Here is a 22748-nt window from a genome sequence, read left to right on the forward strand (position 1 = left end):
TGCTACCCATCTAGCAGATAATAAACATTCCATAACAGACATTAAAATTAACCTTCAAATCCTACACACTGTAGACAAGGGATTCAAGATGGATCTTCTCGAACAATTAGAGATTTTTACCCACAAACATAATTCCCCACATACCAATTTAAATGAGTAGACAGAATTGGCGAATAACTCCTTTCAGAATTTTAAGGATTCTTTGAACTTAAAAAACTAAACAGTCATTCAGAAACAAAATGCCCCCCCCCCCACACACACACATAAAAGCTTGTACCACTTCTGCCCCCCCCCTTCAGCTCTCTTCTCTCTCCACATCACCCTCTCAACCCCCCCCTCTCCTTTTTCCTATACACCCCCCACCCCCCACCCCCCCACCGTCAACTCCTTTTCCACACCCTTTCAAGTACCAGCATTACTTATTATTTCAAGTTAACCATCAACCTCTCATCCCAGACATCATATGCCAAGATCAGCCAATGGAAGGAGCAAGAAATTAGCTGTCATAATACTCTCAATACCAATAATCTTAAATGTAACTGAAATATAATGTAAAAAATCTAGTTTTATATACCTGTTAAAATTGCACAGTTAATTTATAAATAAACATTTTACTAGTTTAAGCTAATTTACATTTATTTTCTATGTAATAAAGACAAATCTCTTGTCAGTGTGTGTGATGACTAATAATGCCTCTGGTCAACTTGAAATCTTTGATACTGTAGTTATATTGCAATCTTTGGCTTGTTTATAATGTGTAAATCCTGTATTCGTATCTGTGGCTAAGTGTGTTCAGCGATGTTTACGAAAAACAAGATATATGTTTCCAACAGTGCCTCATAAAAGTAATATACATCTAGTGAAAGTTTTAACTTGTGAAATTGTGAAAAACAAGACACAATGGTTTCAAAAATACGTCCTAAAAGAGATATATATACCTGCAGAAAGATTTATCTGTAAGTAACACCTCAAAACGTAAATTAAACTGTAAATATTTCGTGTAACTGTACCACATGTAGTGATTATTTGCTCTTATACGTTAAACATAAATTATGCTGTAAATATTTCGTGTTACTGTACCACATGTAGCGATTATTTGTTCTCGTTTCTGTCTAGCCACAGATACTCAACCACCCACACAATGGGTACAAAAAAAGCACTAAATGTATATACCATCTGATGATGAGTTGCTAGGCAGCTCGAAACCGGTCATGGTTAAATAAAATACATCTACATAAAAGGCGACTGGCTGCAGTAATTTCTGAAAACCTTTTCACACCACAGTCGCAGTGTTTCACATCCACAATGGATAAAAGTCTTAGTCAAGCATTAATCGCCTTACAGAACAATGAAGCTATTTTTGTTTATTTGCTAAAGAGATCTGGCTTTTATTAATCTTTTCCGCTGAGGCAGTCAATTTATTTTAAACTAAGTGTTTAGTTCCAGGCTATTGGCTGGTTTCAACCGTTCGCTGCATGTCAAAAGTGCATGTTTTCATCTTTTAACACGTATGAAATTATGTCATAATGAAGAACCAAACCTGAAATAATACATTTCTGGTACTCCAAGAAAATTTACATCCGAATCTGGACATACGAATGTGCACTTCAAGCCGAATTACACGTTTTAGTCCGGTTCACGAAATTCCTATGCTCTGAGTATCCTCTGATGTCTTGTTTCTTTTATGACAATGTAAGAGCTTTTAATGTCTTACACCTACGAACATACGAGCTTCCAGCACTAGCAGCTGCGCAAGCGCGGTGACGCCTGTTATCTGGCGATCTCTGGCAACTACTGAGACTAACCTATTTCTAACAGGTCACGGGAAAATATTGCGAATGGTTATTTGAAAAGCGTTAGTTTCAAAGTAAATTTCCTTTTATGTAAAACGAACTACGTGCGAGAACGTACGATGAATTTCTTAAAGCACAGAGCGTTTGACTCATTTAAAAATCAAGTCTTTGAGGACGAACATTTCGAATAATTTCGAGCTCAGAAGATCAGACAGTCTTGTCCTTATTAAAAATTTTACTGGCACATTTGTGGGATGTGTCTTAAAGTGTAACGCGGGCAAAAAATAACATGTGAAAGCTTAGCTTCTCTTGTAGCTTATTAACCTTAGAGACCAAGATTATATGTGAAAATCTGCTCTTCTTGTAGTAACAAGATGTAAATTAGTTTAAACCATTAACGTTTCCTATCTGTGTGTATGCACTACTTAACAGTGATACTGCTATCACGTGTCCTATGCTCGAATATCCGCTGTGATCGGCTGGCGAGATCACGTGACATGAGCTATGACTGTCTACAAAAGCACATTGCAATCTTTATTTCAATGTTTCGGAAAATGACATGCGGCGTTTGGTGGAATTTAAATTTACACTTTCGTAATTCGAAAATATACAGCGTCCATGTTTCCAAATTTTTTTCTTTACCGAGTTTTTTCTGAAGGACCGAGAAGTACTACGCCAGCGTATAAAATCATTACCATCCAGAGGATTTATAAGTTTTACAGTTCCGAGGAAAAGTATCCTGTCACTTAACAATGATAAAGTGTATTTTCACCTGGGAGAAAGTGTCATTTTCACCAAGAAATACAGAAATTGTTTTTTGTCCTCGTATACACCCTGTATTAACTCCTGTCAGCTTAACGTCCGGGAATTCAATTATAAATAGAACAATATTCACCAGAGACCAATTTGTGCTTATGTAATGTGCTGTGTCAAATAATGCACCTTTTATACGAATCAGTCCAAATAGCAACCATCGTAGACAATTTTTTATTAGTAACTTAGTAACAGAAGGTCTTATACGGTTTCGGACTGCAAGAAGCCTCTTCTTTGACATACATACTTACAGTAGAAATATTTGACGTAACATCTGAAATGCGGACTTCTCGATAATTTGCACCTAGATGAATTAATTCTTAGCCTATTTCTTTGGAAATAATGTCAAAAACGCCTCTCACCTCTAAAAGGCGTCACCCTTTAGCACACATTGCAGTTAACTTCGCTGTTTTTATTACAACCTACATTCCTGAAGGAGATGTCAGTGTGGGATTCCATACAACTGTATTTCTTTAAATGAGTGTGTTCGCGACAGGAAACAAACGATCAGTTTAAGCGTGACACGGTGTAGAATTTCAATTTTAATTTACAACAAATATTTATCCCTTACTTCGCTTTTTGGACTCTCCCGTTTCCTCTACGTTTATGCATTTGTTTCAGTTTTACTTCTTACTGCAAGTACTTCCTCACTCTGCACAATTACAAATACACCACGAATGAGAAGCCTGTGCTGGATGTAGTTGCGCAGGGATGAAGGTTCGTTTAACGATTTTGGAGTCAAACATTACCTAGGGCTCGGCCATGGCCTCTTCGCTCGGCCACTGTTGACTGGTGCGGGCAGGCTGTCCACATAGGCTGTGCTCAGCACACGTCGCATTTTGTGCTCTACTACTGTCATGCAGGACTAGCCCGCCCCAAACATCAACTGTTCTAATATGTACCTATCTGTCAAACGCATGGTCAACTTTTCTTTTAAACATGAGCCACAGTACTTCACGTTTTTCTACGAGATACCGCTTAGTATTCAACAGGAAAAGAACTGGGATTTGGCTTGGGTGTTCGAACTAACAAGGCCAGAAAAAGCGGTGATAAAGCTGTGGGTAAAGAAATGGCTAATGCAATGGACCAAATGCACCTACGCTGTGTTACTTACGGAACTGAGACCCGAGGATTTTCGGAATTTGTTAAGAATGGATGAAAAATGCTTTTCAGAGCTCCTGAACGTCGTCATACGATAGCTGAATACGATTTCTAGCCACGGGCGGAATTTACGAGGACCTCAGATTCAGCGCAATTAATCCTCAAAATTATCTAAAAGGATTCATGGAATCTGCAAGGTGATTAATAGTCGCTTGAGGAAATACTCGTGATAAAGCAGAAGCGAAACGAAAATTAAAATATATTTATGTAAACTTTATGAATTTATGTTCGAATGTAATAATATCCCCTGTAAGTTCAAGAAATTCATTTCAGATTAGAAGGACGACTGCCAATGGCGGCGGCGCGTATTATGTAATAAATTCAGCAACATATTCATAAGAAATGCAGCACTTAACAGTTGTTAGAACTTGAGAAAAGCTCTTCACTTCGCTCTTCATAGCAGGAGGGGCGACGATAGGTTGAATTTTTGTAACACTTCTAATAATGAACCAAGTGTGTCTATATTTCGGTTTTTAGTTTTTATTTTCGCTACTTATCGGAAATTAAATAAAAATCCAATCTGTCTGTATTTAAGATTATCAGACTTCCTTTCCGATGAGTATTGGAAATAAAATCGAGAAACAGACAGATGACTAACAGTTATTCACAAAAATGTGCATTTTAATTTCTCTGTTTGCCACATGAAACTACTACAGATTCGTTAAAAATGAAAGAAGCTCTTCACATCTTACCCTCTATTGCTATACTGCTCGCACGGCATGTCCCACAGACGTCTGAAGACTCGAAAACTTTCCAGTAACTCTGTCATAAAAATTTCGTCTGCCTCGCACACTGCCACGTTAACCACATTCGGAGTGCGCTGAACCCCGCGCGTAGTGACTGAAAAGGAACTGTTGTGGGGCGGCTTGCACGTCAGACTACACAATGTGTACGGCGAATGGGGTCGCGGGCAGGCGGGTGTGGCTGTCTGCTGGTCTTACCTAACCAACCAATCGCAAAGAAAAATCGCTCTTTAGACCAGCAAGCCTACAGACGTACAGTTAGTCGGTCGGTCAGTCGGTCAACAGTCTACACACGCACAATTTATCGGTCGGTCGGTAAACCGGCGCATGTGTAGGGTAGGGTCCTTTACTGACAGTGAGACACTGATAGTAACTGAATGAGAGAAAGAGCTCGAAAATCTAGATTTCGCAATAGATTCCGATGTCTCATAACAGGCTTCTGACTTCAGCGTTGAAGGATTTCAATACTATATGTAGTATACCGAAGCAACATTACGACAGATCACTGGCGACACACGCTGGGAAGTTACTGGCAATGCTTGAGGAAAGTTCGGTTGAGTGGCTGACCACGATTTCTCGCGGAGGTTTGCTTGTAACCTCAGAATCGTTCCTTCAAACTACTATGAAATTATCGAGTGAGGTAACGCAGTGGTTAGCACACTGGCCTCGCATTCGGCAGGTTTACAGTGCAAACCTGCGTCCGGTCATTAAGGTATGGGATTTCCGTGATTTCCCTAAATTGCTTACTGCAAATGTCGGGATGGTTCCTGTGAAAGGGCACGGCCGACTTCCTAGTCCACCCTTCAACAGTCCGAGCTTGTGCTCCGTCTCTAATGGCTTCGCTGTCGACAGCACGTTAAACTCTAACCACCTCCCAGCTATGAAATTTTTTTTGTCCAGATCTATGGAACCACAATTTGTCCACGGAAATTGGTGTCACTAAGAACCTGTGATCCATACTTTGGGAACAACTGTCCATTTTTCATCCGGAAGTAATTAAAACTTGCACCATAGCGAAAACATCTATCCAGCTGCGCTGGCTATCATCGAAGTCCAGGCAAAGGGAACAGAGGCAGCTCAGCGTCGAGAAGCAGAAAATACGGATTTGTCATCGGTTTAGGGTCTCAATGAACAGTATTTGCGTATACAAGGCTCCTACACACACAAATTTATCGGATGACAGAATGACCAAATTGGTCGCAGCCTACACACGTCCGAACCGACTGTATTCGGCGATTATAGTGCCGCCCTGTTTGTTTTATCTTCAGTTAATTGCGTTTTTGTTCTACGAGATCTTGCCTGGTTTTTCAGAATAATAACGCTGTTTGCTTTGACTGTTTTAAAGGTGAGAAGGGAAAAAACAAAGCTGTGGGCAAAGAAGTGGCCAACGCAAGGGAAGAAATTCACCCATGTTCAGGCTTATAATTTTCCTGATTATTTAAGAAGGGGTGAATCATGCATTTCGGGGCTGCTGGACATCATTCTTAAAGGAGAAATAATGCAGTCCTGAGAGGGGTGCTAAACTCCGAGGAGAGACTGTTAGTTGTATTACGATTTCTCGCCACTGGCGGCAGACCTAAGATTCAGTACTGTCATACCGCTGCAATTATTACCTAAAATTATTCCTGAAACGTGCAACGTGATCTATAGTTGACAGAGGTAATAAATCATGATAAAATAAATAAAACAAAACGTTATTAATTTATTTACGGATGCTATACAAAAGATCTGCAAATTTCAGAAACTCATATTTGAACAAGAAAGACTACACATGACGGTGGCGCGCATGATCTAGTAAATACAACGGATACGTAAGAAATGAAACATTTAGCGACTGTTAGAATTGTTCGGTTGGGTTGTTTGGGGGAAGAGACCAAACAGCGAGGTCATCGATCTCATCGGATTAAGAAAGGACGGGGAAGGAAGTCGGCCGTGCCCTTTCAAACGAACCATCCCGGAATATGCCTGGAGCGATTTAGGGAAATCACGGAAAACCTAAATCAGGATGGCCGGACTCGGGATTGAACCGTCGTCCTTCTGAATGCGAGTCCAGTGTGATAACCACTGCAACAACTCGCTCAGCGTTAGAATTGCAATAAAAAAATAAAAATTTAAGATGCCACATTTGGTCTACAGGGAAATTCAAATCTAAAAACAAAGATCAACAGACTTAATCTCGTGTTGCACATAGAGAAACCATCATGGATTCGTTAAAAAATGAAATAAGTGCTTCATTTCTTGCATCTCTATTGTTATACTCCTCACACGATGTGTCGCGAAAACATATGCAGTCTTTGAATTTCACTAAAAACTTTGTCCTTAAAGTTTCGTACGCCTCGGACGGCGAAATGTATATTACAACAGTATTTAATTCAGAGAGCTTTGTCAGAACACGAGTTTTACTCATGCGATTGGCACGATCGCGATACACACGACATTTTCTTGGTTCGGTTGTCGACTGGACGGACGCGCCCGACATCCCGACAATAAAAGTTCGTCGGTCGGTCAGTCAAAACACCGACACACTGCCGATTTGTCAGACGGTCAGTTGGTGGGGTGCCACAAGAGGCGCTGTTATCGAGCCACGTGATCTGCCCGACGGCTGCAACGGATGACACGAACAGCTGAGGGTTATTCGTCTTACTTTATTAGAGAAGTACAGATCGAAGTATTACGGCGTTGTTTTGTTCTATTGTTATTTGGACAGAGTTGGCGCGACAGGGGACGACCCCCCAGCGTCTGCGCGCGACAGGGGACGACCCCCCAGCGTCTGCGCGCGACAGGGGACGACCCCCCAGCGTCTGCGCGCGACAGGGGACGACCCCCCAGCGTCTGCGCGCGACAGGGGACGACCCCCCAGCGTCTGCGCGCGACAGGGGACGACCCCCCAGCGTCTGCGCGCGACAGGGGACGACCCCCCAGCGTCTGCGCGCGACAGGGGACGACCCCCCAGCGTCTGCGCGCGACAGGGGACGACCCCCCAGCGTCTGCGCGCGACAGGGGACGACCCCCCAGCGTCTGCGCGCGACAGGGGACGACCCCCCAGCGTCTGCGCGCGACAGGGGACGACCCCCCAGCGTCTGCGCGCGACAGGGGACGACCCCCCAGCGTCTGCGCGCGACAGGGGACGACCCCCCAGCGTCTGCGCGCGACAGGGGACGACCCCCCAGCGTCTGCGCGCGACAGGGGACGACCCCCCAGCGTCTGCGCGCGACAGGGGACGACCCCCCAGCGTCTGCGCGCGACAGGGGACGACCCCCCAGCGTCTGCGCGCGACAGGGGACGACCCCCCAGCGTCTGCGCGCGACAGGGGACGACCCCCCAGCGTCTGCGCGCGACAGGGGACGACCCCCCAGCGTCTGCGCGCGACAGGGGACGACCCCCCAGCGTCTGCGCGCGACAGGGGACGACCCCCCAGCGTCTGCGCGCGACAGGGGACGACCCCCCAGCGTCTGCGCGCGACAGGGGACGACCCCCCAGCGTCTGCGCGCGACAGGGGACGACCCCCCAGCGTCTGCGCGCGACAGGGGACGACCCCCCAGCGTCTGCGCGCGACAGGGGACGACCCCCCAGCGTCTGCGCGCGACAGGGGACGACCCCCCAGCGTCTGCGCGCGACAGGGGACGACCCCCCAGCGTCTGCGCGCGACAGGGGACGACCCCCCAGCGTCTGCGCGCGACAGGGGACGACCCCCCAGCGTCTGCGCGCGACAGGGGACGACTTTTGCATCAAGTTAACAGCCATGGTAAGTGAACTCTGATATTTCTTGTAAATTGTATTTTGCAGGGACGTTAAGTTTTAAGAAAGTGACAGTGTTCCTGTTTTAGTTGATGTTGTTGTAAACATGTTATGCAGGTAAAAATAAAAATGGCCGATATTAAGATATCTTTCAATCATTGAACCAGCCCTCTGAAACAACTTGTCTAATGGTTTGCTCATTGAGAATATTTTTTTTACAGTAAACATCAGACATATTACATTATTATTTTGCCTGTTTAGACTCGATAGATGGTTGATTTTTGTCAGCAGTGGCTGCGCTGATTATTTTTGCATTAGAGGTTTTCCTTCTATAATATGACTTCAGATTTCGTATCCATCCAACTCGAAAAGTTCTAGGTGGAGGGTGTTCGACCAATAACGGACGATTCTTGTTGGTATTTGGCAGTTAGTGGTTGGTAGGTGTCGACATCAGTTTACCATTATTGGTTGGTCATATTTTTTTTGTACTATGTCTGGAGAGTTTTCGTTTGTTTTACTGTGGACTTCGTGTTAGGTATTGTATGTGAAGGTTTACGTAATGGGTTTTTACGATATCAATGTGTTTGTTTTCGTCACTATGGCCTTTCTTTTTTCTGCTATAATGACCAAGTGAAATGTGCGGCATCAGTTTTCAGAGATGTGTGTGAGTATCTGGTATCGAGGGTTTCGTTCAATCAATACAGGTCAAGCGAAGTTACAATGCCACGGGTTTTGGCTTTGCATATTTGGATTGTGCTTACTGTGCAGAACTTCGTGTGCAGCATACCAGTACATGATTAATAGAGCTATCCAACTACCATTCTCAGAAGATAAACGTGATCAAGAAATTGAAATAATAAAACAAACAGCTATTGAAAATGGCTATAACAACTCCATAATAGACACTCTAAAACACTCAATAATGGCAAAGCATTCACAACACAAAAAACAACAAGAAAATGTCTTGCATACAATCCCCTTTCTGGGTAACATTTCATACCAGATTGCTAATGTCTTCAAACGGAAAGGCATAAGTATATCCTTTACAACAGACAACAAGATTGGACAGAAGTCACCCCAGAACATCGGCACACGAAACCCACTTCATCACACAGGTGTGTGAAAAATTGAATGTTTGGACTGTGACTGTACATATGCCAGAGAGGCAGGTCATTTGAGATTAGATTCAAGAAACACATGGCAGCACTAAAAAACAACAAATACCACACATCTGCAATAGCTACCCACCTACATGAAACGAAACACCATGTTAACAACACAAGTATTAGCATCCTACACATCCAACCAAAAGACAGAAAACTAGACATCCTTGCAACACTCCAAATATACAAACAGCAAATGAATCAACCAGAATCCATCTTAAATGACAAAAATGACAATATTTACAATAGTATCATCTGTTTTCAACACCCACACCCACACTCACACCCACACCCACACCCACCCCCTAATATGTACCATAAATATTGACAGCCGCCTAGAGTACAAGAGATTGACCTCATTCACAGATAATTCATCACACCAACAGCTTGTACCCCCTGTCAGCTTAAAACTGTATGTACATCATCTACTGGCACAAATGTATATCTATCTGCGTATTTTATAACATTAACCAGTGTATTACCCCAACCTTTAGGCAGCTAATACATGCAACATGTAATCTTAAGACTCCTTGCCATGTAAATGTTTCTCTCTCTCTCTCTCTCTCTCTCTCTCTCTCTCTCTCTCTCTGTCTCTCTCTCTCTCTCTCTCTGTCTCTCTCTCTCTCTCTCTCTGTCTCTCTCTCTCTCTCTCTGTCTCTCTCTCTCTCTCTGTCTGTCTCTCTCTCTCTGTCTGTCTCTCTCTCTCTCTCTCTCTGTCTCTCTCTCTCTCTCTCTGTCTGTCTCTCTCTCTCTCTCTCTCTGTCTGTCTCTCTCTCTCTCTCTCTGTCTGTCTCTCTCTCTCTCTCTGTCTCTCTCTGTCTCTCTGTCTCTCTCTGTCTCTCTGTCTCTCTCTGTCTCTCTCTGTCTCTCTGTCTCTCTCTGTCTCTCTCTGTCTCTCTGTCTCTCTCTTTCTGGTCATCTATGTATGATTTTACTGCTGTAGCCAATATGATCATTGTAATTGAAGCCTATAACATTTCACCTAATTGTTATTAGCAAGTATGAAGTTTAAGCCATTTTAACATTTCACCTGATTGCATAAACGAGTACGAATGTTTAGCTGTTTTAACCTTTCAAAATTGGATTTATATACCACCTGAAGTACACACACACATATATTTGACATCTCAAAACAAACACCTCCAAATGGTTTAAACGATTATTCTGTAATAATGTTGTTACAATGTATATTCCTTGCACTTTGCGATTATGTCTTCTCTTCTGCTGTACGAACTTGCACCCAGCTGATTCCAGACGCCATATTTGTTTACAAATGTGGCAGTATACATGTGAAGTGTTACGACAGAAAAAGGAACCTGTGACCACTGGAGGTACTCTAGTTTACTTATTAAAGTTTACCATTAAATATCAGTTTAATTTTTGGTCAAAAGTTATCCAAAACCATATTCTGAAATAGTGTCTTGTTTCTCCACTAGGCAGTGCCACAAGTTCCTCCAAATGTCGTAACACAACATACACACACATGTAATACTAACTAATGTAAATCCACCTAATGATGGAGGTTTAAACCTTCGAAACGCGTCGTGGAAAAATTTAAACGGTGACTGGTAACAGTAAACTTGTTGTCTCATTAAATTGTTCATTCATGCTGGAAATATTTATCTTCTAATTCTTCGTTTTTAATCATATCTTCTTGTCCAGCCCTTGTCTTTCTTAGGAACCCCATCTCTGCTGTTCGAATTTTATTTTCTTCTTTTTTTGTCGTAAACTTTAGATTGTGTAGGATAACACTGGAACCACCGTTACTTTATAGAATATCACGACTGGTTCTTTTTGTGCCTTGTAAGCCAGTGTTCTGCTAGCAGTGCCACAGAGTGCTGGAAATTTCTGTATTTTACTTTCAATATCAGGGTCCAAATCAAAACTTACAACGCCTCCTAAATATGAACTGAGACACTTGTTCTAAAACTGAATCATCCAAAACAGTTTTTGACCTGACTGGAGATTTTCCTCAGAATGCCATTATTTTTGTTTTGTTACTAGAAATTCTAGAGATGTATTTCCGTTCAGCTGGTATATTGATCTTTGTTAGCTGGTACACTGATCTTTGTAGATCAATCTGAAATACATTCAGATATTGCTCATTCGTTATGTTAATTCCTTTGTTTACTTTGCATTTGCATTTGCGATAATGTCATTGTAGTATTAAAAAGGGTTGGCGATAGTCCACATCTAACGCCTTGGTTAATAATTACTTCTTCTAATAGATTCCTACCTGTGTTTATTGCAATGTATGTGCTATGGTAAAGACTTTTCACTGCCTCTGTTAGCTGGTAAGTATATCAATGTTCAGACATAATCTTCCATAGGCTATCACAGCTCACACGTTCAAAGGCCTTCTGAAGATCGATGAGGCCATATAGGTTTCTACATTAAATTCTGTGTTTTTTGTATGATGCCTTTAATTACGACCACAATGACTGTGCATAAACGACCTAAAACCATTATGTTCTTCAGAAATAATAGTTTCTATAATATTCTGCATGTCGTTATTGATCTGTCTATATAGTTGGTAGCCAGTGGTTCGAAGACTTATGCCGCGATAGCTGCTACAATCATTGTTTCCGTTTTCTGGAAAGATTACTTTTACTATATACAAATGGTCTGGTGATATTACATTTCGATCAACATTCATTTATGAATTGTAAAGTCTTATTTAGTGGTAACCTACGTTTAATTAGCTGTGCGTGTATTCCGTCTATTCTTTTTTCCTATATGTCATGGCTTTCAAAGCGTGTTTTAGTTCGTCTGTAGTAATTGCATCTACTGATTCATTGTACATACTTTCTCGAGTGTCATTTTCAGCCTTCAGTGTACATCACAGATCTGTATAATTTATCCATTGCTTATATTGTTTGGTGAGGCAGCGTCTTTTTCTACCTTGTTGAGGGCTTTCATGACCTCTTATGCACATTGCCGTCTGCCATGTACATGGTGTTCGAAGACGCTTATGAATGACTCCCATGACTGTTGGTGTGCTTTGCACAGTAATTGTTGGGCAGCATTCCGCTTTATTTCGTAAGTCTGCAAACTTTCTGACGTTTTAATCTGTTGAAACTTCAGACAAGCTATGTGTTCTTCAATCGCTTCTTCAATATCCGTGTTCCAAATTGAGTAGTTTTCTTCTTTCTACCAACTGCTTCTAGGGCTTCTTCAATGATGCCGGTTTTGATATTCCATTCTATATCGATGTAATAAAGCAAGCTTTCCTTGGAGTCAGTACTGATGAAGTTTCCTAATACTGTATTCCGACAGAAGATGTATTTTGAACAACTCTTGGTGTGGTTTCTTTAGGAGTTTGTCTCCTTCCATTTTGGCAGTAGCCTATCTTACTGCGTAGAGGGAAGTGGTCACTAACTATGTATGGTCCTCTATAAACATGTATATCTTACATAAGATTCTACATTTCACCATTAATCAGTGTGTAGTCAGTCACAGATATTAATCTTCGTGCACTCCATGTGAACTTGTTACTGTCTGTAAAATATGGTAGTAATTTCAGAATTGTTGGAGACAACTGTGCATAGTTCATTTCCATAATTATCAAGGGTCTTTCCTCCAAATAAGCCTGATATTACTGGTATAGGTAGATTTCCAACTCTTGCATTAAAATCACTAGCAATGAAAACATGGTCTGTCTTGTTGATTTTTATTCACTTTGAGGATCATTCTTTCCTCCTCTGGGCTGTAGACAGCTTTTACTGTTAGATGATCTCTTGGAATTTGAAATCTGTCATTATTTATGAGGCTGAATTCTCGAATCTGCCCTCTCCCTTTATCATTGACTGGAATTCCCACTCCAACACTAGCTCGTTTTCTTTGTGTGACGCCACTGTAAGCTAAAGTGCAGTCCGTCAGATCTTTTGTTTCTCTTAGTTTTTTCTTAGTTTCGGTTGTTATTGAAGTGTATACTTCCTGTCCTTGGGTACTTGGTTTAACTCGTTTTCTGTGTTGGTCAGTCTTCTAACATTCCACATTGCCAAAGACACACAATCTGCGCACGTTAAGTCACGTGATGGGGCTTCCACCTCTTGCTTGATTTTCTGTCGGGGTTGTCTGGCTTGGGAAGCTGGGTGCACAGGGCCTCTAGAGCCCTCCCTGCCCTATGTATGAACCGTAACTTAGTCTCGGTATGGTGACATGTAGACGGATCTAGTCGGCTATAGATATTTGACACTGCAGTACTGTTTTTACGAGTGATTCAGCAGCGCATTTAATTTTGATTAAAAATGAGAATAAAGACTTCTGAAAGAGACATTAAAAAGAGATACTAAATAGGTCTGTCAGTATGGTTCACGAATGGCTTTGAAGTTGACAGTTTAACCCTGCTGAACATTCAGGCAGAAAATTCGGAACGAGCTGCAGAAGCATCAACATTTAGTGCAGAATTTTTCATTTATGTCTGTTCACAAGTTTTCTAGAAATGTGTAAGAAAATACTAAATTCCATTCAGGGGCTCGACTGTTACATTGTTGCTATGAGATTATTTTTAACCAAATGTGTGGGTCAGACTCAGGTTACATTTATGAATTGAAAGGAAATTGTGGGTAGATGTGGCAACAAAGTAGGTGCTGATATTCCCACAGCTTCGTGTTCTTTTCAAGGGTTCCGAAGTTGCCAAAACGTCTTAGGTAATATGTAGGTGAAATGGCGAATAAAAATGACCTTTAAAGATTTCGCTGTCAGTAGGGTGTGTGCGTGGATACTAGAAGGCACGGCAGGGATCACGAGGTGTGTCCACAGTAGCGAGCCCGGACAGCGCCTAGCAGCCCGGGACTGCCATTATGTTCTGTGTTGTAATTGCGTTTCCGAGCGAAAACAAGGTTGCTTGCGTCAATGTGAATTTTTATTACTGACTGGTGATTGAATGCAGAGTTACGGCGTAATTATCGGCATGTTGAGGGATTTAGAGAAAGTTCTTAAGTGAAAAATAATGATTTGCTACGAGCCCTAGAAGCGGTGAGACAAAAAGAAAATAGACAAGTGTTTGAGACTTGCAGATTCGCTTCCAGTTGAAAATGCTCTTGTGGGTTCCGATTACGGAAGAGATTTGGAAAGAACTGTTGACTACTCGCTCTAAATGCAGGTAGAGTCATGCTGTTCCAATTCTAAATCCATCCACTGCTGATTCAGGCCGTAGTAATGAGCCTAATAATGAGAGAAATATTCGGGCACGAAAATGGAGCTATCGCAAGGAATTAGAAAATATTTTCCAGGAAAATAGAAGTAAATTAACGACTAAAGAAGAAATTGCTACTAGACAAAACGTTAACGACGAAAACCCACTGCTGTGTGACTGTCAATGCGTGCCTGCGCAAGTAAATAGAAATTATGAAAATAGAAACAAAGGATCTTCAGACAAAAGAATACAGGCTATAGCACTGAGATACGGAAATTAAAACATGTTCAAAAAGTGATTCAGGGCTCTTTCTGCACCAACAACTGTTTATGGAGGGACAGCATACTAACTGGTCACTTTAAGATATTCCATAGTATGCGAATTTACGTTGCCTATCTTGTAAGGCGTTACCTTTTCTCTGATCTTTCCTGGAATGTTTCACAAGGGCATGCATTTTCTTCAGAACTAGAGCTATCAACAAGAAAAAAAATAATGATAAGTGAACTGAGAGGAGAAACTGAAAAATGAAAGGTTATGTTATAACCTTCCAGAATAGCAAAGAAAACTTAATACAGTTATGGTTTAAAATGACAATATAGGGGGTTTCTCCGTACCACAGATTTGGAGTCTAATTCTGTGTGAGGCTTTTTTTAAAATCTTTATCCATCAAAACAATTATTATACATAATAACCCACCACCTAAAACATTAGTGGATCCTAAGTACATACAATGTACTGATTACCAAGCAGCATTTACTATTCTTTTATCTACTAAATATTAACTACAGGATGGAGAGCTAGCTACTGTATGGGAAAGCCTACTATTCAACCTACTACTCTACCAAGCAACGTCCTGCAGCGTTCAAAGTGTGCAAGCAAAATACAAACCTCTTGGCCGTTTTTTTTGTTTGTTTGTTTGTGGTTTTAGGGCGCAAAACTTCTATGGTCATTAGCGCCCAGCCCGTGACGTAGGAAACAGGAAAAAAACGAAATTTAAAATCAGCAGCAAGGGGAACAAAGTCATAAAATTTGAGAAACTAAAGGCAGAAGGAATGTTTAAAAATCCACTATAGAAAGGGGTTGGTTGCCCCCCAAAAAAATATCAAATGACTGACGTCATTTCACTGTCACTAATAAACTGTAGAACGCGGTCAGCTGAGCGCGTGTCATCTGCTAAAATCAACGATAGATCAGGCGATAGCTGTAGACGGGAGCGTAACGGATTAAAATAGGGGCATTCAATTAAAAGGTGTGACCGTCCACAGCTGAGAGCAGTGGGGACAGAGTGGGGGAGGATTACCGCTTAAAAGATGTCGATGGCTAAAAAGACAGTGCCCTATCCGGAGTCTAGCTAAAATTACCTCCTCCCGACGACGCGTTCGGGAGGAAGAGGTCCAAGCGCAAGGAAGGGCTTTCACTTCCCGCAATTTATTATGGGGAAGTGTTGACCAATGCGCATGCCATAAATGAGCAACTTGGCGACATAAACCGCTCCGTAGATCGGTAAACGGAAGAGACTGAATAGCTGGCCGAGGAAGAGAGACTGCAGCCTTGGCCGCTATATCGGCCGCCTCATTTCCACAGATACCAGCGTGTCCTGGGAGCCAGAGGAACGCCACTGAGACGCCCCCCAGGTGGAGCAAGCGCAGACAGTCCTGAATCCGGTGGACCAGAGGATGCACAGGGTAAAGAGCTTGGAGACTTAGGAGAGAGCTGAGAGAATCTGAGCAGATTACGTACTGTATCCGCTGATGGCGGCGGATGTAGTGGACAGCCTGGAGAACAGCGTAAAGCTCCGCAGTATAAACCGAACACTGGTCGGGAAGCCGAAAGTGATTTGGGGTGTCGCCAACAATATAGGCACTCCCTACACCTAACGATGTTTTCGAGCCGTCGGTGTAAATAAATGTGGCTTCCGTCATTTGTGCACATAGAGCAGCAAATGCCCGACGGTAGACAAGTGTAGGGCTACCATCCTTGGGAAATTGACATAGGTCTCTGAGCAAGTCGATCCGGGGACGGAGCCAAGGCGGTGCTGTACCCCAAGTTGTCAAGAAGGTTTTAGGAAAGCGGAAGGAAAGGGAATGGAGCAGTTGACGGAAGCGGACTCCCGGGGGTAGTAGGGAGGAGGAGCGGCCTGCATACCCGACATCAAAGGAGGTGTCGAAAAAAAGGTCATGGGCTGGATTAGCAAGCATGGATGACAGATGACTAGCATAACGTCTCAGAAGGACTGCCCGCCGATTGGACAGCGGAGGTTCAGCAGTCTCAGCATAAAGGCTTTCCACAGGGCTGGTGTAAAAAGCTCCAGACACTAAACGTAATCCACGGTGGTGGATAGAGTCGAGACACCGAAGAATAGACGGCCGAGCAGAGGAGTAGACTATGCTTCCATAATCCAATTTCGAGCGCACTAAGGCGCGATAGAGGCGGAGAAGGGCCACTCGGTCCGCTCCCCAAGAGGTGCCATTCAGGACACGGAGGGTGTTAAGGGAACGCAGACAGCGAGCCGAAAGATAGGAAACGTGGGAGGACCAGCACTGTTTTCTGTCAAACATAAGACCCAAGAATTTAGCGACGTCGGAAAACGGAAGGTTGACAGGACCTAGATGTAAGGAGGGCGGAAGAAACTCCTTACGTCGCCAAAAATTAACACAAACGGTCTTACTGGGTGAGAAACGGAAGCCGGTTTCGATGCTCCACGAGTGGAGGCGATCGAGACATCCTTGAAGACGTCTTTCAAGCAGGCTGGTCCGTTGAGAGCTGTAGTAGATCGCAAAATCGTCCACAAAGAGGGAGCCCGAGACATCAGGAAGGAGACAATCCAGAATTGGATTAATGGCGATGGCAAACAGTACAACACTCAGCACGGAGCCCTGGGGTACCCCGTTTTCTTGGGAGAAAGTACGGGAGAGAGTAGTGTTCACCCGCACCCTAAATGTGCGCTCTGCCATAAATTCGCGAAGAAAAAGGGGCAGCCGGCCTCGAAAGCCCCAAGAGAACAGTGTGCGGAGGATGCCTGTCCTCTAACAGGTATCGTATGCTCTCTCCAGATCAAAAAATATTGCTACCGTTTGGCGTTGCCGGAGAAAATTGTTCATGATATAAGTGGAGAGAGCAACAAGATGGTCAACGGCAGAACGATGCTTTCGGAATCCGCATTGGGCTGGTGTTAAAAGACTGCGGGATTCCAGCCACCAAGCTAAACGGTAATTCACCATACGCTCCAAAACCTTACAGACACCACTCGTGAGAGAAATGGGGCGATAGCTAGAGGGGAGATGTTTGTCCCATCCAGGTTTCGGAACGGGAACGACAATAGCTTCCCGCCATCGCCTGGGAAAGGTACTGTCGGTCCAAATTCGATTGTAAAGGCGAAGGAGGTAACGCAGGCTATGGGTTGATAAAAGCAGCAACATTTGGACATGGATACCATCCGGTCCTGGGGCGGAGGAGCGAGAAGAAGAGAGGGCATGTTGGAGTTTCCGCATGGAGAAAACAGTATTGTAGCTTTCGCGATTTTGAGAGGAGAAAGCAAGATGTCGCACTTCCGCTGCACGTTTCTTCGGGAGAAACGCTGGCGGGTAATTTGAAGAGCTCGAAATCTCAGCAAAGTGCTGACCCAATGAGTTAGAAATTGCAACGGGGTCCACTAAGGTATCATGCGCGACGGTGAGCCCAGAGACCGGGGAGAAACTAGGCGCGCCTGAGAACCGTCGAAGCCGACTCCAAACTTCCGAGGAGGGAGTGAAGGTGTTAAATGAGCTAATAAAGAATTTCCAGCTTGCCTTCTTGCTATCGCGGATGACGCGACGGCATCGCGCACGGAGCTGCTTATATCGGATACAGTTTGCCAAAGTTGGATGGTGACGGAAAATGCGAAGAGCACGTCGCCGCTCACGTATTGCGTCACGGCATGCCGCGTTCCACCAAGGAACTGGGGGGCGCCGGGGCAATTCGGAGGTGCGTGGTATTGAACGTTCCGCAGCTGTGAGAATAACGTCGGTAATATGTGTGACCTCATCGTCGACGCTGGGAAAGCGTCGGTCATCGAATGTCGCTAGAGACGAAAAAAGTGTCCAATCGGCTTGGGCAAACTTCCAGCGTCGCGAGCGCATATATGGCAGTTGAGGCTGCAGTCTAAGAACACATGGAAAGTGGTCACTCGAGTGTGTATCATCAAGGGCGAACCATTCGAACCGCCGAGCTAGCGGAACAGTACCGACCACAAGGTCCAAATGAGATAAATTTGTCGTGGAGGCAGACAAAAATGTGGGGACCCCAGTGTTGAGGCAGACTAGATCCGCTTGGTGGAAGACGTCTAGCAATAGTGAGCCACGTGTACAAGGATGTGGAGATCCCCAAAGCGGGTGGTGGGCATTGAAGTCCCCAACCAGCAAATAGGGGGGTGGAAGCTGACCAAGAAGAAGAAGGAGATCAGCTCGTGCCATTGGTGTGGACGATGGAATGTATACCGTACGAAGAGAGAACGTGTATCCAGAACGGGAAAGACGGACGGCGACAGCTTGGAAGGAACTGTTTAAGGGGATTTGGTGATAATGGAGAGTATCATGGAGCAGAATCATGAGTCCTCCATGGGCTGGAGTGCCTTCAACAGAGGGGAGGTCATATCGGACGGACTGAAAATGAGGGAGAACAAAGCGGTCATGGGGACGCAGCTTTGTTTCCTGAAGACAGAAGATGACCGGCGAGTAGGATCGTAAGAGGATCGACAATTCATCCCGATTGGCTCGAATGCCGCGGATATTCCAGTGGATAATGGACATAGGGTGAACAGAAAATGGAGGAACGTGACCAAGGGTGCTGTCAACTCAACGACTGCTCTGAGCTTGCGACCGACAGCATGGAGTGGCATTCAGTCGAAGGCAGAAGATCCTGATCCATAGGTTGGTCAGGAGCAGCTCCAGCCACCAACGATCGGCCAGTTGACCGCACACCAGCAGTGCGCCTCGGCGCCTCGGCGACACAGAAGACGGCCGAGGGTGATTTCCGCCATGTGGTGCTGTAGATGGGACACGCCTTGGCGGAGAAGGGGAGGAACTGTGTTTCTTCGTAGCCTTCTTGGAAGTATGATGTTTAGAGGAAGGAGGAACCGATGGTTGTGAAGTTGCGGTACGTAAAAACTCTTCACGAGAATGCTCTTTTTTCGAAGACTTGGCGTCTGACTTTTGGGCTCGAGATTTAGCAGAACCCGACGAAGGGTGAGCCATTGAGTGGGCAGGCGAAAGTGGTGAGGTTGAACGGGCGATCTTTGCGCTGGCCGATCTGACGACCGTGGTACTAAAGATGAGGTCGCAAGTCTGCGTGGCCGCCTCCTTTGTTGGCCGAGGAGAAGCAAGGACAGTGCTGTATTTTCCTTTCTGAGGCACAGTGGGCTGTCGACTGGCGAGTAACTTTCGAGCAGCAAAGGTCGACACCTTTTCCTTCACTCTTATTTCCTGGACGAGTTTTTCGTCCTTAAAAACGGGGCAATCTCGAGAGGAAGCAGCGTGGTCACCCATACAGTTGATGCAGCGAGGGGATGGAGATGGACAAGCACCCTCATGGGCATCCTTGCCACACGTAACACATTTGGCCGGATTGGAACAGGACTGGCTGGTGTGATTGAACCGCTGACATCGATAGCAACGCGTAGGGTTTGGGACATAAGGGCGAACGGAAATTGTCTCATAGCCTGCTTTGATTTTTGATGGGAGTTGAACTTTGTCAAATGTCAAGAAGACAGTGCGGGTTGGAATGATGTTCGAGTCAACCCATTTCATAACCCGATGAACAGCTGTGACGCCCTGGTCAGACAGGTAGTGCTGAATTTCTTTGTCAGACAATCCATCGAGGGAGCGTGTATAAACGACTCCACGCGAGGAATTTAAGGTACGGTGCGGTTCCACCCGGACAGGGAAGGTGTGGAGCAGAGAAGTACGCAGCAATTTTTGAGCCTGGAGGGCACTGTGTGTTTCTAACAACAGGGTGCCATTCCGTAATCTGGAACAAGGCTTTACAGGACCCGCAATTGCGTCGACACCTTTCTGAATAATGAAAGGGTTGACCGTGGAAAAGTCGTGACCTTCGTCAGACCGAGAAACAACAAGGAACTGTGGCAACGGTGGAAGAACCGTCTGTGGCTGAGACTCAGTGAACTTACGTTTGTGAGCGGACATAGTGGAAGGTGAGGAAACCATTGCGGAAGAATCCCCCATGATTACCAGCGTCTCCGATGGCGCGCTCCTTCCTTGTGGGGGCCCTCACCGAGGGCACACCCGCCTTAGGTGATTGTTCACACCTCAGGTCACACCTCCCGACAAACGGACGGAGGGACCAATCGGCACTTTCGGAAGGTATCAGCTCGGGTAATCACCCCTCCCTGGGCCTGGCCGTTACCAGGGGGTACGTACCCGTCCTACCTGTCTACCCGGGGCGGGAAATTACGCGTTACCCCGTCACCGGCTACGCATGGAAGTGCGTGGGTCGGCCTTCAGACACGCACAGGGAGGAAGAAAGAGACAGGGAAAGGAAAGAAGAGAGGTCTCAAACGCCGCAGCGGAGAAAAGGGTAAAGAGAAGAGGTAAAGAGAAGAGGTAAGGAAAAGAGAAGGACGAAGAAAGATGAAGACATACAAGCAAGGAAGGCGAAGAGTGCGGTACATTTACAAGCGTCCGTCTCCGGACGTAGGCACAAACCATACTTCCAGAGGGGGGAAAGGGAAGGAAAGAGCCAGAGGTGAGTGGGGGGGGGGGCGAAGATGGGGGATGGGGAAGGATACGGAAAGGGGGGGTATGCAGCCCGGAAAAGAAGGAAGGCCACATTAGCTCGGGGTCCCGTGCTCGCTACACACGTATCCACAAAAGAGTTGTGGATCCCCTGGGGGGATCTTGGTCGTGTCCACTGAGATGATCCCAGTGGGCGTGTCCTTTGCACTGGGCTGGCCTTAACTGGAAATTGCTGCAGGTCTCTCAAAATTATCCATAAAAACTATTTTCTACCAATGAATCCTAACTACTAGGCTCAAACAGTGTGCGGTGTCTAATTTGGCTAACTTCACACCCACCCCCTAATCCAGGACGTGGCGGATTCCAAAGGTCACGGCGGTCGTCCAGTCCGCGCCCCGGCGAAGTGGGATGGCTGTGGGATGTCGATTCATTGCTCGCCACTCACTCTCTCCCTTCGGTATTCATGCAGGACCTTGGTGGATACCTCGATGCGGATGGGCACGACGTTGCGGACGTGTGTGTCTTGTTACGTTGTATCAGGATAATTCCTGTGCAGCGTTTGGTATTCAAAGGACGTTTGCATGGCGCATATTTCACGACAGTGTGTGCACAATTGTTGCAAGAGATTCGTACGTGGAGTCATAATTTATCGTTGACCGGAAGTGTCGAACTTCTGTATGAATCGTTTGTAGCCAAGCCCCGATGCATGATCAGTAACCCAGTTGTGAACTGGTACAGTCATGTCTTAGTACTGGTACCGCCAGTCCTCGTACCACCTGCTTTTTGATGTATTGAAGTGTCTTAATTTGAAACTCCTTTTCTGTTCCTGAAGTACAATATTCGTGTTCCACCGTCGTTTCGTCTTTAATGTGAAAGATATGCTCAGTGACTTTTCAGAAAAATACAGTCTTCATTTAAAGGAATGTTTATCAGCCATTACTGGGTGCGTTTGACAACTGGATAGAGATTGATAGGTGAGACTTAGCTGGTCGCTCTTGGGTTTCCAGATACACTGTAATCAGGCTACTCTCGCATTGTGTGCCACCCTTATACCTGCATTACACCATAAATTTGCCCAAGATCTTTTGTAAAGGTGATGTACGAAGCTGACAAATGAAATCCTTTGAAGTCCAATAAAATTCGTAAACGTTGGATTTGGCATTTGGCGGGAGCAATCCATCGTTCAGGAATGACCAGCAGACTAGTGGAAGTGTTAGGGCTGTCAAAGTGCACTGCAGAATGATAGCACATTGCCTGATCCTTGCATGTGCCTGCGGCAAGTGTACGCATACAGCAGAAACTATGAGAGGCACAACTTTTTATTTTTTTTTAATTTCTTGGCTTTCGGAACGTGCACATACAGCCAACCAAACACAGGAAATGTTATTACAGTTGGTTTCGACAGTTCATGGAAGACATTTGAATTCGTGTCCTGGTCCGATGTAACACAGGATTGACAAGTATCGGAT

This window comes from Schistocerca piceifrons, chromosome 4 (assembly GCF_021461385.2).
Source record: "Schistocerca piceifrons isolate TAMUIC-IGC-003096 chromosome 4, iqSchPice1.1, whole genome shotgun sequence".
Lineage (NCBI taxonomy): Eukaryota > Metazoa > Arthropoda > Insecta > Orthoptera > Acrididae > Schistocerca > Schistocerca piceifrons.